This window comes from Cephus cinctus, unplaced genomic scaffold, assembly GCF_000341935.2.
Source record: "Cephus cinctus unplaced genomic scaffold, Ccin1 Ccin1_scaffold0020, whole genome shotgun sequence".
NCBI classification, from domain to species: Eukaryota; Metazoa; Arthropoda; class Insecta; order Hymenoptera; family Cephidae; genus Cephus; species Cephus cinctus.
The window spans coordinates 671,209-686,477 of NW_014332768.1; the positions used below are offsets into that span (position 1 = coordinate 671,209).

Genomic DNA, 15,269 nt, shown 5'->3' on the forward strand with positions numbered 1-15,269 from the left:
AAAAAAAAAAAAAAAAAAAAAAAAAAAAAAAAAAATACCTAACGAGACGCAGTATTGCAAGGATTACGAAACTCGTTACCCAACCTAATCTCATACAGAAGAAATTCCGTCGCAAAGACCTTTTGAACCCGTGTAAGAATACAGCAGAAATTCCGTAATGCAATGCGATATCTTGAACGGAACGACGTCGTTAAGTCGCGAAAATGCTTTTGCAACAGCAAGCACGAGTTTCCCCGTATTACGTGTATACCTGTATTTGTCATTTATAATTCTCTCTTCCTTTTTCGAGCGTCGCGACGCCGTTATGGATTCCGTCGAATCTACTTCGGTGAAAACGTCTGTCGAGACCGGGAGAGTCGTTTTCGTGTTTTGACATTAATGTTTTCGGAAGTTGGTATACAGTCACGGGCAGCAGTTCTCTGGAGTCCCGTCGGTACGGGAGACTCTCGACGCGACGCCATTCGATAACCAAGACGATTCTACGAGGTCGAACGACTCGGACTTCCGGTTTATCGATGTCCCTCCCGGTTATCCTTTCTCGTAGACGTTATTTCTGATATTACAACTTCCACGGCGGTTTACTATGTCGGTCAACGTTATACGCCTTGTGAACGCAGCTTTATGACGTTTTTTTCCTCCCCCTCGCTTATCGGAAGCCAAACTTGATCCGAGCTCCGTCGAGCATTTTTACCATATAGATTTTACATTCTGTTGCTTATTGGTATGCGGCTACTTAAAAATTTTATTCCCACGTGGACGTGACTTTCGGCTTACAGCCTCCAACTACTTTTTCGACTTTTAACGGCTAAATTTATATTTTCCGATTACGAGCTTGCGCTTGGATCAAATTACCGGATTGCCCGAGTCGCGGAGTCTTTATATCGAAAATGACGAATTATTTTGGAATGTTATAAAAAAAATTTGTATCGCTTATAAATTTATTGGTTAATAATTTTTTTGGGGGTCATTAATTTTTTTCTTTTTTTTTCGAAAATATTGCTACGGATGCTTCTTTAAAATTTAATATCCATTTTTTATATTACGTGTCGTACATTTATATATATATATATATGTAAATTGACGATTTACGCATTGACTCCAATCTCACGTAGGACACACGCACGTTTCGAAAATTTCATTCTGGATTAATTAAACGTCCCGTCGTTCCGCGCGAGCGATCGCGTCGCGACGCGTAACGTCACGCCGCGTCAATATTACGCTGGGAAATCGAAACGGGACGAATTCTGCTCGCACAACGAGCTTCCGTCACGGAGATGCGTTTTTCCTATTTCCACAGGCGAACGCGCATCTGACTCGATCCGAGGCCAATGAGAAATTCGCGCCAGTCGGAAAAAATTCGTGAAACGATTTTGTGGCCCATTTATTTCTCAAGGAGCGACAGTGAACGAACGATCGAGCGCGGACCAAGTAGGAATTGATCCGTACGATTGAGTCTCGGGTGAATAAAAATTTTGCAATTTAATAAAATACGTAAAGAAATTTTAATCAATCAATGATCGGTTATAGCGTTGATAATTAATCAAATTAATAATGATATTAACTGAGTATATTTTCGAAATGAATTTTTCTAGTCATCGTGTGTTAATATTGTTGAAGAATATATAGCGCAAATTTTTTTTATATTCCTTTTTTTTTACACCACACTCTATCATAATATACGTCCCCATTTACATGATTCACGTGAGTGGAAAAATGTGTCGCGGAATGAGTGTCACTATTTTTGCATTAATCCTTACTCTGCTAAATCATCCGATACCTCGAATATCAAAATCCCCAATTAAATTCGTTGCGTATGGCTTTTTTGGTGAAAATTTGTCAAAAATAATAAATATAACGTGTCTTTAATTTATATTTTATCGAGGCTTCGATAGGTCATCTATATGATAACTTTATCAAATTACTCTGTCTGTTATCTGTATGTCGTTGAATCTTCGATTTCAATTTCAGTCGTTATCAGTTATTATATTTTGTAATTTCATGCGAGATAAAGATAAGGAATAACGCTGGATTACGTAAAAGTACAATTTTACTCTATTAAATATCATACAACGCTTATCAGTTCTACAGACCGTCCAGTGCATACGTCTTTGACGTATTTTGAAAATTTGAAAAATTATTTAAAAAAAACAATTCGTATCCTGATAATAATACCCTGACGATTGTAATTAACGAATTAAAAGAAAAGCACGTGCACCAAGATAAATAATTTTGACCTAAAAACTTCTAAACATTTCCAGCCTAATACAGCACGCTTAATTCAACGTAAAATTCACGCTAATAAATCCCGCCTGCATTGTCTTTGCCCAATGAGAGTCCGCCGATACAAAATCTCCAGAATAATTATGCGTGTACCACGAGCATATAGATCGACAGACAACGATATACATAAAAATAGCATCAAGATTCTTGGTTACCAATGGGCAAACATTTTTTAAAATTATCTCAACATGCTGAGTAGAAACTGTGTCTACATATCTCGAAATTTCTGTCATATGTAATGCGTTACGTGAGCATGCATAAAGCTGACTACAGACAGCATCTATATATATATATATATATACATATATATATATATATCAGCATCGTGTTACTTGTCGTACATGAATGATAGGGCATATATATATATATAATATATATATATAATATATAATACCGTACGAAATTCTTGACCCAGTTATAAAAGAATTCTTACAATTTACCGATTTCCTTCGTACCGTACAAATTGCACAAAGCCACGTGGGTTTCGGAAAAGTAAAAAAAAAAATTAAAAAAAAAACCCAGTAAAAATTGTATATTATATCCGTAACTTTTCAAAGTACACAGGTAATTTCTTGCACGGCGTAAAAGAAGCTACGGTGCCCGGAACTGCATTATCTGCTCCCATAAGACGTTCGTCCCAGCATCCTCTGCTCGCTACTCGCATATTATTCCTTGGCATTAGTCGGGACTTTAATTTCGTATGCGGCATACGGCTGCTCGTTGGATTAACATTCAAATTGGATGTGCCTTGATAAATAAAGTTTATTTTCTGCATGCCTTGCTCCCAGCCATTCCTAAGTGCGCATCGGGCTGGTTCGAAGGGCCGGGGGAAAACTATTTTCGCAAATTCATATCGTACCAAAGCACAGGGGCACTCATTTTTATAGGGTCAGACTAGGCTTTTTCGTCTAATCGGGTCGAACGAACTTTCAAATTTGCACTTCTTATCTTAGACTATATTTTACGGATGGTCGTTTTGATTATGGTCATTTTATGGATTATGGTTAAATTAATTTTTTTTTGCGCACTTATATTTTTTTTTTTTTTTTGATAAGAATCGCGAAATTCATTATTTGCATCTGCTGACGTTATCTTGTATGGATACTGAACGTGTGTGTTCAATCTCAATTATTGATGCACGTGAGACACGTGACATTGCATGACGTGTGTTCCACCATATGTGACGTTCTAATAGGGATCTAATTATTTGATACTCCATTTTCAATTTGATTGTTAACTCTGTGTCTCTGCCGAGCTGTAAGCTGACGTGCGTGTGTGTATAGGCAGATTCTGGTAAATTTATTAATCCATTCTATCAATAGTTTCTGTTATCGCATAGGCATATTTTAACCTAAGCCGACCGGGTTGAAAAATAATTTTATTATTAAATTGAGGAATAATACGTAAAAATTATTACTCCTTGATACGTAAGTTTTTCGTGAAGGAATTTAATCGGTGGAAAAAATACATTTTTTTTGTCTCACTTTTTTTTCATTGTACTTCGCAGATTTATATGCGGATGAACGATTTACGAGAGTCAATTCGCAGCTGAGTGACTTTTATGGGCAATCTGCATCTATACGTATATTTGCCGATATATATATTGTGACGTTATTTTTCTCCCTCAAACCGCCTCGTAGCAAGACGATCCGATTGCGCCACAAATGTGAGGGACGAGACTCTAAAGTTTTCTCGGGAAAACGCAAGGAGGAAATCCCTACGATAGGAAAAGCCAAATGGGCGCCAGACGCAACATTGCGTCACGTAACACACGAAACTCCCGAGAAAATTAAGAGGACTCCGGCTAGTAGGAAAGAAACGGAAAGGTATGGTAGAGGGGCGGGGAACGCACAGATGGTAAAGAAAGAAGATTGAGAAACCGCGAGATATTCAGTAACAAATAACAAGGGGGCCCTTTTATTGGGACTTATCGGGACGGTACTGCGTCCCGTGATCAAGAGCACGCGAGTACTACATCGGGACTTTTGTGGCGTTAAAAATTAACGTCACAATATATATATATATGCATAGTTAATCAAAACATATTCGCCTGAAATTACTATATGTATATATAGTTATATATACATGCTGAGAGTCCTTTTGATCTTGCGCCTCTTAGGGGATTAATTTGATTCATCCTTTCTAAAAGCTATATGTATAACGACGGTGAAATTCTTCATTTTATACAATCAGATAAGAAGATATTACTATATAAGGTTGTAATATAGAGACTTGATTTTTGATAATATCATCATAAAAGTATTCGATATTTAAGAAAAACAAAAGTATAATAAAATTTATGTATCAAAGCTTATTAAAAGGTATAATAAAGTATGGGTATAATAATGATTTTTTTTATTACTGACAAATTATTTTTTAAATCAATAATAATTTTTTAACGTTTATTAGACATTCTGTCAATATCTCGGATCATTTGATTTCGATTCCAATCAATGATTATTAATTTGATACGATATTACGTAAATCTAGAATTATGTAATTCCGTAACGAGCCGTTATGAAATACAAAATTCCTCTAAGTACGTCAAAGGTCGAAAATGTTCTAATTAGGTAGAATTACATCAGGTTACGCAACAAAGTACAAAATCCCAACGAAATATCACAAAAAGATTGAAAATTCGATACCGCAATTGCGGATTCGAACAAGTTATTATTTAAATCCAAAAAGTTTACTTAAGAAAAGAAAAAGAGAAACAATACCACAGATCCCGATAACACGTAGAAAAATATAATTTTATGATTAAAAAAAAAAAATTATAACAGTTACCACCGAACAATTTTTTTTTTCCGGCCACAACGTTTACATCACTGTCAAATCGCCACTGTCGGTTCTCGAAATTCTCTCGCCATCGGACACAGAGGAATTCGATATACGTCGAAAGAAAGCCGATCGTTCACGTGTAGTCATATATAACCCCGTGAGCATCGAATTCAGGAAAATGAGTCGAGAAGCATAGTATTTCGTGAATAAACGTGAATAAACGTGGCAATCTTCCAAGCGTTTTCAGGAAGGAACCCTCTCCTGTCTCGATTTATCTAAGAGTCCGTGGTATCTTCAAGGTTTCATCCCCCCGTCATGTGGATAGCCTCTGTCGTCGTCTGGTCAAAACGAGAGTTATAGCGTTTGGACTATGGCATTTCTTATGCCCGTAAGTGTTCGGAACGCCGAACGATTTTACCCAAGGAGAAAGAGAAGTTGGAACTGGAATTTTCTCCTATCTCCATTTATCTCCGGGAGCCTTGTCGCTTTCCGTCGTGTTACCTTAGGGGCTAATAGAGGTTGTAACCTATGGGGATGACGAGGGTGCGTACCCCTGTTGAATTTGAGTCAAGAGGACGAAGAAAATGTACCTCTGTTTGGAAAAAGGTCGTTTGAGAGTAAAAATGTTAAATAGAAATAAAAAGTCTTGTTTTGTTGTTATAATTATTAATTAAACTTTTGACGAGTCAAGTAATAAATTTTTAGCGCTTTCCGTGGTTTCTCCGTTCACGTATTTTTGGATTTTTTCCTTCTTCGACATTGCCCTCATTATCGTGCGAAAATTCATTGTGTCTCCCATATCACTAGAATTTCATTAAGGACGCTTTTCTTGAAAACCAACGAACCATGGTTTTCGTGAGTGATTTTAATTGAAATCGGTTCTTCGTATTATTTAATTTCCTTGAATTCATTGGGTTTCAATTGCTTTATCTCCTTCTGTCTATTTGCCTTGCCTTCGACCGTCTCACTTTTTCACATCTCCGGTTTAATTGTCAGTTAATAATGCCGTGTTTCTCGTGTATCCAACTACTTATAATATCCAGAAGGTAATAGCAATCAGAGCCCACTGTAGTACGGCGTAAGATATACTAAGATAATACGGGCTTGAAGACATAAAAAATAAAATATAAGTTTCATCCGAAGGATCGAAAACACTGCTTGGGCAATATTTATTTAGTATAATAATTACTACGTATACATATATTTAATTTGACGATACATCCGACGCTAGAGATTCAATTTTCACTTCACATCATTTCAAAGCCACTTTTTAATTATTCCTTATTAATGAAATTCAAATATTGGTCACCCTCCTAATGAACCGATGAATAAATTAATGGATCACTGGTATGTACAAAGCAACTCGACGGCCAGTTAATTGGACTTTCGTTGGGCGACGTCAATTTAATCGACCATGGTCGTGTCACACAGATAGGATTGTATTCGGCCATAAAGAGACTCGGAAAGTAGAGCTCGGTACCTGGTCTAGCCAAAACAAACCCCCCCATAGGACCTTGGGGACGCATAATCCCCACCAGCAGCCGTTCGGGTCTTTATGGTTGTTCCAAGCAAGCAACATAAAAACACAGCCTCAATTCCGCGACCACGTCAGAGTTTCCAGTGTTCTCGGAAAGTCCCATAAATCAGAGACGCGTAGCGTCGCGGCGCTTCCCATAAAACGACAGGCAAGCAAGCAAGCAGGGAGGGAGAGGGGACCAGTCGTCTTGTCATCGTCCGTTCAACGTAAAAACACGAGATACATTCGGAGGCCATTCCAGCACTTTTCTAGCTTAGTAAAAGCGCCGTCGTCTACCGAGGAAGTTAGCGGCAGCACCGTCACTCCCCCACCACCGCGTCACCAGCCCCACACTAACGCCATTAACAAGGACCTTTTCCTTTTACCAAGCTATATACACTAAACCCTCTTTATATCCTTTTCCCATCCCCGGAACACTCCCCATTCTCTTTCACCCTTACTTAAATTCTTCCGTAATACCTCACCCTTAATCAGCTCACGGCGTATGAATAATGTCTGGCGGGTCCCGGTGACTTTTTTTTTCTCCTTCCTTACCCGTTAAACGGATCACGTCTAATTTAAATGGGAACCTCGTACGCTAATAAAACTAATCCAACGAGAAAATCCCGAGATTTTAACCAGTCGCTATAGTTTGAATTCAATGAAAAATTTCTATTTCTCCTTCTATCCACTTCCCCGACGTCACTCAACACTCGTCGCTTCCACGCTCTTCGGGGATACCTTTCGAGCTCTCGTTACACGTTGCGGAGTACACTTCACTTCTTTCTGGTTCGATTCGACGTTCCGCCGTCCAACAGTTAAACAGTCTCTCTCGAGCCAATCGGCTTTCTGGACACGTATACGGGATAGGATTTAAGGAGACCCAACCGTCTACGCTTTGCCGCTAGTCTCGTAGTTGGTGGCAGCACCGTCGAGCGCCACGAATTCGAACGGTCCGTAGTAGTACGTTGGTTTTGTGGTCCAATAAATATGTACGTACTCGCTGTGCTTCTACGGCGTGCATATAGCTTTATACGTACCTATCTATTTACATGTGCCACGTTCGAATTGCCGTTATAGCCTGTTTAACAGAGTGCATCGAAGTGCACAGAACGGTGCTCTGGTTAGTTCCAGATACGTTGGGAGGTTCCAAACGTTTCTCGGTATATCGAGAACTCCAGACATGTTCCTTCGATTTGCCGTTTGAGCTCTCTCAGAGCAAGGAAAGCCGATTGGTTTTATTTTGCCAAGAGAAGTTGATCTGGAATTTTTACTATTTTATCAGCTCCTACAAGGTAAATCTTTAAATTAACCCTCCACGGTATCGGTGGGCCGTCCGAGGCACAACCCAGATTATTCCTGACTCACCTCCCGAAAAAAACTTGTTGGCAGTAGGGTCGCAAGGGCCAACGTGCCAAGTTTGACAGTTTATCGGTAAACAACGGAAAGTGCAAATCGATAGTGTGCCCCGAAAGATCCAGGAGTTCCCCGGCGTTAGTGCTTTGCGAGAGTGAGTACATTTCATTTGTTTTCACATAATTTTATTACTCGATAAATAATGCGTAACACAAATAGTGAAACATTAAAAGTATCGCCCTGATAATTGTTTGTTGAAAAATTAAAAGAAAAAAAAAAGAACTTCATAAGACCCTTTCTTTATTTTTCCATAATTTGTGTTTTTCTTTACCTCTCATGGGATTCTTAAGCTTATGGAACTCCAAGTGCTTTCTCTTGTATCTTTATGTTGGCAATAGTAACGCCCATCCGGGACTTCGATAAGTGAGCGATATAATATCTGACGAATATATTTAGACGTAAAGTTCCTCTTGTTAAATAAACTTATTTTTGATACTGTGATTGACGCTTTGCTTTCTTCTTTCTGGATATCCGCTGTTACTCAACTCCGTAGATGCATCAGGATTAATATCTACATGTATGAAATTGATTACAGACCACGCTCTAGTATCACTATACACGGAGAGAAGGATCTGGTAGAAGTTGCTAAGCCATGAAAGTAAAATCTACAAAGGGAGCATGGTACAGCAGCGCTACCAGAGGACATATTGGAAGTCTTACAAGTACCATAGGAATTTTTACCGAACCAAAATAGTAATTTTTCCGTAACATAATTTTTTGTTCCTTCCCGTAGACAATGTAGACAAATAATTAAGTATTTTATGAGCTTATTACTATTCGAGAGGAAACAAGTATAATATCCCATTCAAACAAATGTTTTCTCTGAAATAGTAATTAACGGCGTGTTTCGTATACGATTGAGGTTAAGAGGTTATAATTTCCAAATGTCAATACTTATCGATATAATACGGCAATTCACGGCAACGGCCACACCGCTTACCATGCTTTAAAGTAAAAAGTAGCAGTTTTCATATAAAAACTATTAAAAGTCATGGCAACATCTGTGATAACAAAAGTTACTATATTATCTAGTCAAATTTCTTTTGTCTTAGAATAATATTTGCCAGAATGTCGCTATAGTTTCCATGTACGAGAATTTTATGGTACTTTCTACTCGATTGTCGGTACTTTGTGCCAAATCCTTGTCTTCGTGTAGCTATTGTTTACTTGCTCTCTATTGTTATACATCTTCACGGAGGATAATCTATTTAGCCATTGATCAGTATGCATTTCCGGTAACGTTTACATATTGTATCTATTGTATAAGTACAGCAGTGAATAGGTGATATATATATACTAGGTAAATACTCGTCAGCTGTATGCATACAGTTTGTATCTTACACTTGCGGCTATCTCTAGATGGATTTGTCATTGGTTATTTTATTTAATTGAAAATAAATTTCTGCAACTTCCTATCTGTCTCGATAGAAATATTAATTTTTTAGATATAATTTGTTTTTAGTTTCATGAACATCACATAATCGTAATTAGGGGGTATGTTAATTGAAATTTTAACACGTCATATTTCTTATACAATTTTATTGGGTATCAATTATTCGATTTTCTTTTTTTTTTTTTAACGTTTGACGTATCGAGCAGATATTAAATATATTGTAATTTTTCACTGCCTCGATACCTTTATTAAAAAGATCGACGAAAGTTTAGAAGCTGCTTTATTTCGGGTTTTTAATCAATGGTAAAGTTATGAGAAGTTTGAACTTACGTGCCTGCGAAAGTAAAAAAAAAAGAAAGGCCAACTTCCTTTAAGTTTAATGCATTCATCAATTTTTCACTTCAATCCTGAGATTGCGCACACGTCCAAACGTCGTATAATCACTTAACTTTTGAGAAGTTGAATTATGACGTCATTTTTTGTTTCAAGATTTTAAATAGAGTGATACTCTTTAGTCGCGTCTTCAAGCTTTAATTAATACGTAATATTAAAAAAAAAATACTAGAGTCACTCTTAATATAATTACCTGTCAATCTGTAAAACAATTAACGGGTTTCCATCAGAAGCGTGGATAATGAATATTTTCAAGTAAAAAAATTGACCAAAGTTTTTTACGAAGATAAAATTTGAAAAATCAAGAAATAAAAAAATATCCTCATGTTTAATCTCAATAAACGTACGTCAAAGTACTTCTCTTCCGTGCTTCCAATAAATTCAATACGTTATCGACTTTTCGTTTTTCCCACAACGAGAAAATCACTTTGTATCGAAAAGAGAAAAGTTTAACTTAAGAAAGGAAGAAAGTCCCCTTCTCTGTCAAACAGTTTTACGTTCGCAGTCTAACGGTAACTCGAGGTAATCGAAGGCATTACTTATCCACGAGCCGGTTAAATTTGTAGCGGCGTAAAGTTCGATCTATGCGCCAGAAAACTGAAACCAGGGCCGTACCTATCTCAAGAGAGTACCAGAGAACTTTTCTTAGGTGTGATTTCTCAGGACAATTAAAAAAAAAAAAAGAAAAATCAGCCTTAAATCTTTCACCCCATTTCCACCCTCCATCCACCCGTCGTCGCTCTCTTTCCCACTTGGACCCTCTCCCCTAACCTAATTGATCGCCCATTATACGTGTGTATGCGTAATTAACGAATGAACGAACGCAATTAATTTACGTGGAGCTCTACTAATTAGTGTTATTCCCGCTAATTAACTGCCGCGATGCGATAGAAACAAGGACGGGACGCGGGGGGTTTTACTAATTAATATGTACTTTTTTATAATCTAGTCGTAATTAAAAATGCGTCTGCCGAGGTCTCATCTTTTTCGCTCTCCGTATATATAACTACCGCAGTTGCAGTTTCTTCCCGTCCGCGTCGCTGGCGTCGCCCGGCGTTGCATACGTTTCATGCACGGCATTCTAACCAAGAGCACCGGGAGTCCGCTAGGTCAAACCAGAGTCATTAGTTCTAGGTTAAACCCATTTAAGTCGGCAATTTCTAGCTGGGAACTTTAATTAAACGCCTGCACGGGCTCGAACGCAAAAGGTTTTCTTTGCAGCGACGAGCAAGACGGTTTTGTTTATTTTTTTTTTCCTTTTTTTCTCACGAGGCTCACGCGATAATTTCAACCTAATCGAGAATAATCCTCGTATCCATCGATAGGGAGACTCGCCTTTTTTTTTATTATCCCATTCCCTGCGTAAAGCCCTCGTATACATCAGACACTTTATTTAACTTAATGACCGATTCCCATTATATCGCGAAAGACGTGCATAAAATTCCCATTTGTTCACGTTACTCGGATATGCTAGATCAGGATAGGTTAGGTTAGATCCAATACGTTACACGGCGAAGATTACAGAGTTTCTTAGCAACTACTTTTATTAGCTCTCGTATATTTTGATATATTTGAAAATAATTTTTATATCGGACAGGATATTAACTTGTCAGTCTTGACTTCTACGGTGATATCGGAACTTCGATAGACACTCCAAATACTCTTCTTCTTTTTCGATCGTAAAACCTCACCGATACGTATATAAAAAAAAAAAGTAGAAGCCGAAGAAGTACTGCAGAGCAAACATATTTACTTTGAACTTGTGATTTCCTGATTCCGTCCTACCGTGTACGGAAGGAAAAGGGAGACCTTAAAGTAAATACGTATCAAAATTACAGATACTGACGTTAATTAATATTATAAACTAATTACCAGGCATAAGTTTAAATAATATCCACGCGTAACCCAAGTTTTAATATTGTAACGAAGTTCAATTTACCAAAGTCCAATTTATACTTAATCCGTATAATGGCGGTCAGCATACGCGTCGCTAACCACCTGGAGATTAAAGACGCTTGTCGTATTACGTTATGGCGATCGCAACAAGTTGATCCTCGATTTTCTGCACGGTAAGAGCTGAAGATAAATGTCCTTGGAAAGGACCAAAGTATATCAATGAACTTGGCTCGAAGGATTAAGCTTTCAGTGTAGCGAGTAACCGATGAGTCCGGACGGCCCTCTTCGACTGGCGGAGACTCAGCGAAGCGTCAGGAAAGTGGTGGTAGTAGTTGACAAGTTGCGCGATCAGATGGCGCCACTTGGAGTCAAGGTAAGTTACGGTTTGGGTTTCGGCGTCTGTTTCGATGATCACTGAGAGTTGGGTTCGATCCTACCTGTCAGTCAAGGATGAAACGTTAAGGAACTCAGTTGTCAGTGGTTGTCTCTGTAACTTTTGGATGTGGATAAAACGATTTGATAAAATGGCGAATTGAAGGTCCTGTCGACGTAATATTTTTTTTTTGACATATATGAGTCCAACGGTGTTTTGGTTTTTTTTTTGGACTTTCTCCTTTTGTTCGAGGGAACTTTCGAACTGGCCGAATTCCTGCCAATTTATCAGCATGGCGGTTAGCCATAAGCCAAACGGAGGAGAACGTACCGCGTACATATAAAATGGCCGAAGTACAGGGCGGTGGGTAGATAGCACTAGTCTAGGACCCACTAAATCAAACCACTGAAGAATGTCTTACGATAACCTTCGGACCTTCGCAAACCGTCCGCAGACCTGGTTTCTCCTGCGTCTACGGATTTTCATCCCTCACACTCTCACCGTATAACTTACACTCGGTCTAACCCTCATTCCAAACACTCTCGCATGGTCTCACCCTAGTTTGCAAACTGTTTCCTTTTCGTCCCATCCCAACCAGATAGCGTCGTATACGATTTCAGCTTGTTGTATAAATTCTATTTTTGCTCTAACCAACAGTTTCGATTTTTAGGGTGTCTGTGGTATTTTCAAAAAAGGTCGAAAATTCATCGTTACACGAATTGCGCGGTTAGGTTAGCTGTGTAGAGTGAGATTGACAATTTTTGGAAAAATTTAAGTATTGATTTTCTTTCATTCAAAACAGGCTGTACCATTTTTGTCATCTCGTTTTGACATTAAAAACAAATTCTGCCTACCGGAAGTTCCAGCCGGTAGTCTCCCTCGGCCATTAAGGAAGTTAACGAGAACTCAGTGCTGTCTTCCAGTCTAGCTATGCCTCACGTCACGAGGGGCAAATATAATACGGTACTTTGTTCGCGAGTTAAATACGAACCATAAAGGCGCGGATGAGCAGTTATACAAGGGAGAAGAGAGGAAGAAAATAGGAAGGAAAAAGAAATAAAGAAGGCAGAGCTTCATCGCTAGCTCGAACCGAGCGGAAACGTAACTCGTGATAACGGTCAGTAAAAAAAAATACGTTTCAAGCAGCAAGATGATTCGTTCTGGCGTCAATAACGTGAAGCAGCCTTTACGCATTACGTGACGCTACGTTGCCGTTAGTTTCGGCTGACGTCGGAAGGTCTTTGCCGCGACGGCGAAAGAAATCGTTCGGGGAATCCCCGGTCGTCGTCCCGCTTTTGGAAATACTTCGCAAGGTAATTGGGTTGTTACCAAAGTTCTAAAGACCTGAGAGTACGTTAGACAGTCTTTTGATTTTCTGTTTACTTTGTTTTTTTTTTTTAATAGATGGGGTCTACTAACCGTAACGACGACGTAAGCACAGTAAGCGTTATAGGGTTACTGTAACGGGAAAATAGCGTGCAAACCCACGTCGCCTACTTGGAAATCTCCCTAACGATCGTCCCGGATTTCTTTTATTACTGGCGCGATGTTCGACGGGGACGCCACGAAAACGTAATGACTGGAAAAACGTATTTCTAACTCGATCTTCTTTCGTTCCTTTTATTCCTACTATGAATGGCTACCACCTAGTCTTTTCTTTGTCCACGACTTAAGATTTTCTTACGTCGTCTAGATTGCCGCTATCGTGGTACCTAGAGACTATTCTGGGTCGGAAAATATTTTACCACCTGTCAATCGATATTTTCATTAATTCATATGAGAGATGTGGAGAGAGATTTACTAATTTATTCAATTACATTCCCGAGAGAAAGTCTTGCATTGCTTTCTTACATTATTCATATATGTATATTACCAATATCGATTCTTCTCAATAACATTGCAATTTGCATTAGTTACCTATTGCGATCTTTACAAAAAAAATTTCCTTTGCTTGTCACATGGGAAATATTTAAACTAATGGATTTTATATATATTTTCCTTATTTTAAATTATTTTATCGTACACCATTTTTTTTATATTTCAAACCCAATGCATACATCGAATCGTGTTCCGACTATCATTTCCTTGTAAAATTAGGATTTGACGAAAACTTTGAAAATCAAAAATATTCTCTACGGAGACTATCGCTCCACGGTGAGAATAACGTGACGTCGATTTACTGGAATATCTTTTCTCGTTTCAAGAGAACTTTCCCGAAACTTGGATAAACCGATCACGGTACGGGATTCGAGTCCTGAAACGACAAGGAAGGAAGACGTTACCGGTAGCGATGAAGAAGGTGGAGAGAGATGGTGGCTTTTAAAGGAAAGCGGTCCTTCGCAGAACCAAGACCTGCTTTCTTGGACTATCTTCGGTAGTGCTAGTAATGCCGCCATGTTCGGGAAGTTAAGGAAGTCAGACGGAAAATTGCTGGAGGAACTCGGAAATATGCGAAAGAGCCTTCCGGCACTAAAGTTATATCGCCGCTAGTGAAACTAGCGAAGTATGTCCCATCACGCTCTGGGAATATCTTCTTTGCTTTCCACTATCTCGTTTTTTTAACTGTCCCTTTGCTTTTCATTGTATTTCATGTTGTGTGACGTAACTTGATATTTTCTGACTAAGCGTAACTCTATCTTGAAAATCGGATTATTGAGTGTTCAGAACTATTTTTATTTGTTGTTTATACAATAAACTTCGTGATTCCTGACCATGTCCCATTTCCTGATCGGGATACCTTCACTGTCAAATCTTTTCCTACTAGATGTTTGCACCCTTAGCTTCCTTACGCTTTCTGAACCTAGCGGAATTTCATGGAACTATCGTCGGTGCTCATCAGCGCCACCTGGTGGAATAAGCACCCAGAATAGTAGCTAGGGGGATAAAGTAGCCCAAAAAATTGCATTTTCGCGGGGAGCATCTTTTTTAGTTCCGGAAAATTCCGCCAGATGGCGCTGTACGGCACTTTTGTAGTTCTGAAAAATTCCGTTAGAGGGCGTGGAAAATAAAGTAGCTCAAAAAATTGCATTTTCGCGGGGAGCAACTTTTTTAGTTCCGAAAAAGCTCGCCAGATGGCGCTGTACGGCACTTTTGTAGTTCCGAATAATTCCGTTAGGGGGCGTGGAAAATAAAGTAGCCCAAAAAATTGCATTTTCGCGGGGAGCAATTTTTTTAATTCCGAAAAATTCCGCCAGATGGCGCTGTACGGCACTTTTGTAGTT

At 38.7% G+C, this 15,269-nt stretch overlaps 1 protein-coding gene and 1 long non-coding RNA gene across 7 annotated transcripts in view; both read left to right on the forward strand.

Moving 5' to 3' along the window:
• The window catches only part of LOC107265585 (furin-like protease 2), a 143,436-nt gene that overhangs the window by 112,112 nt on the left and 16,055 nt on the right, over positions 1-15,269 (forward strand). The gene's annotated exons all lie outside the window — the stretch shown is intronic.
• On the forward strand, positions 9,951-14,917 carry LOC112494135. The gene is made up of 3 exons (XR_003059284.1): positions 9,951-13,361; positions 13,453-13,620; positions 14,253-14,917. It is a non-coding gene; the product is annotated as an uncharacterized LOC112494135 (long non-coding RNA).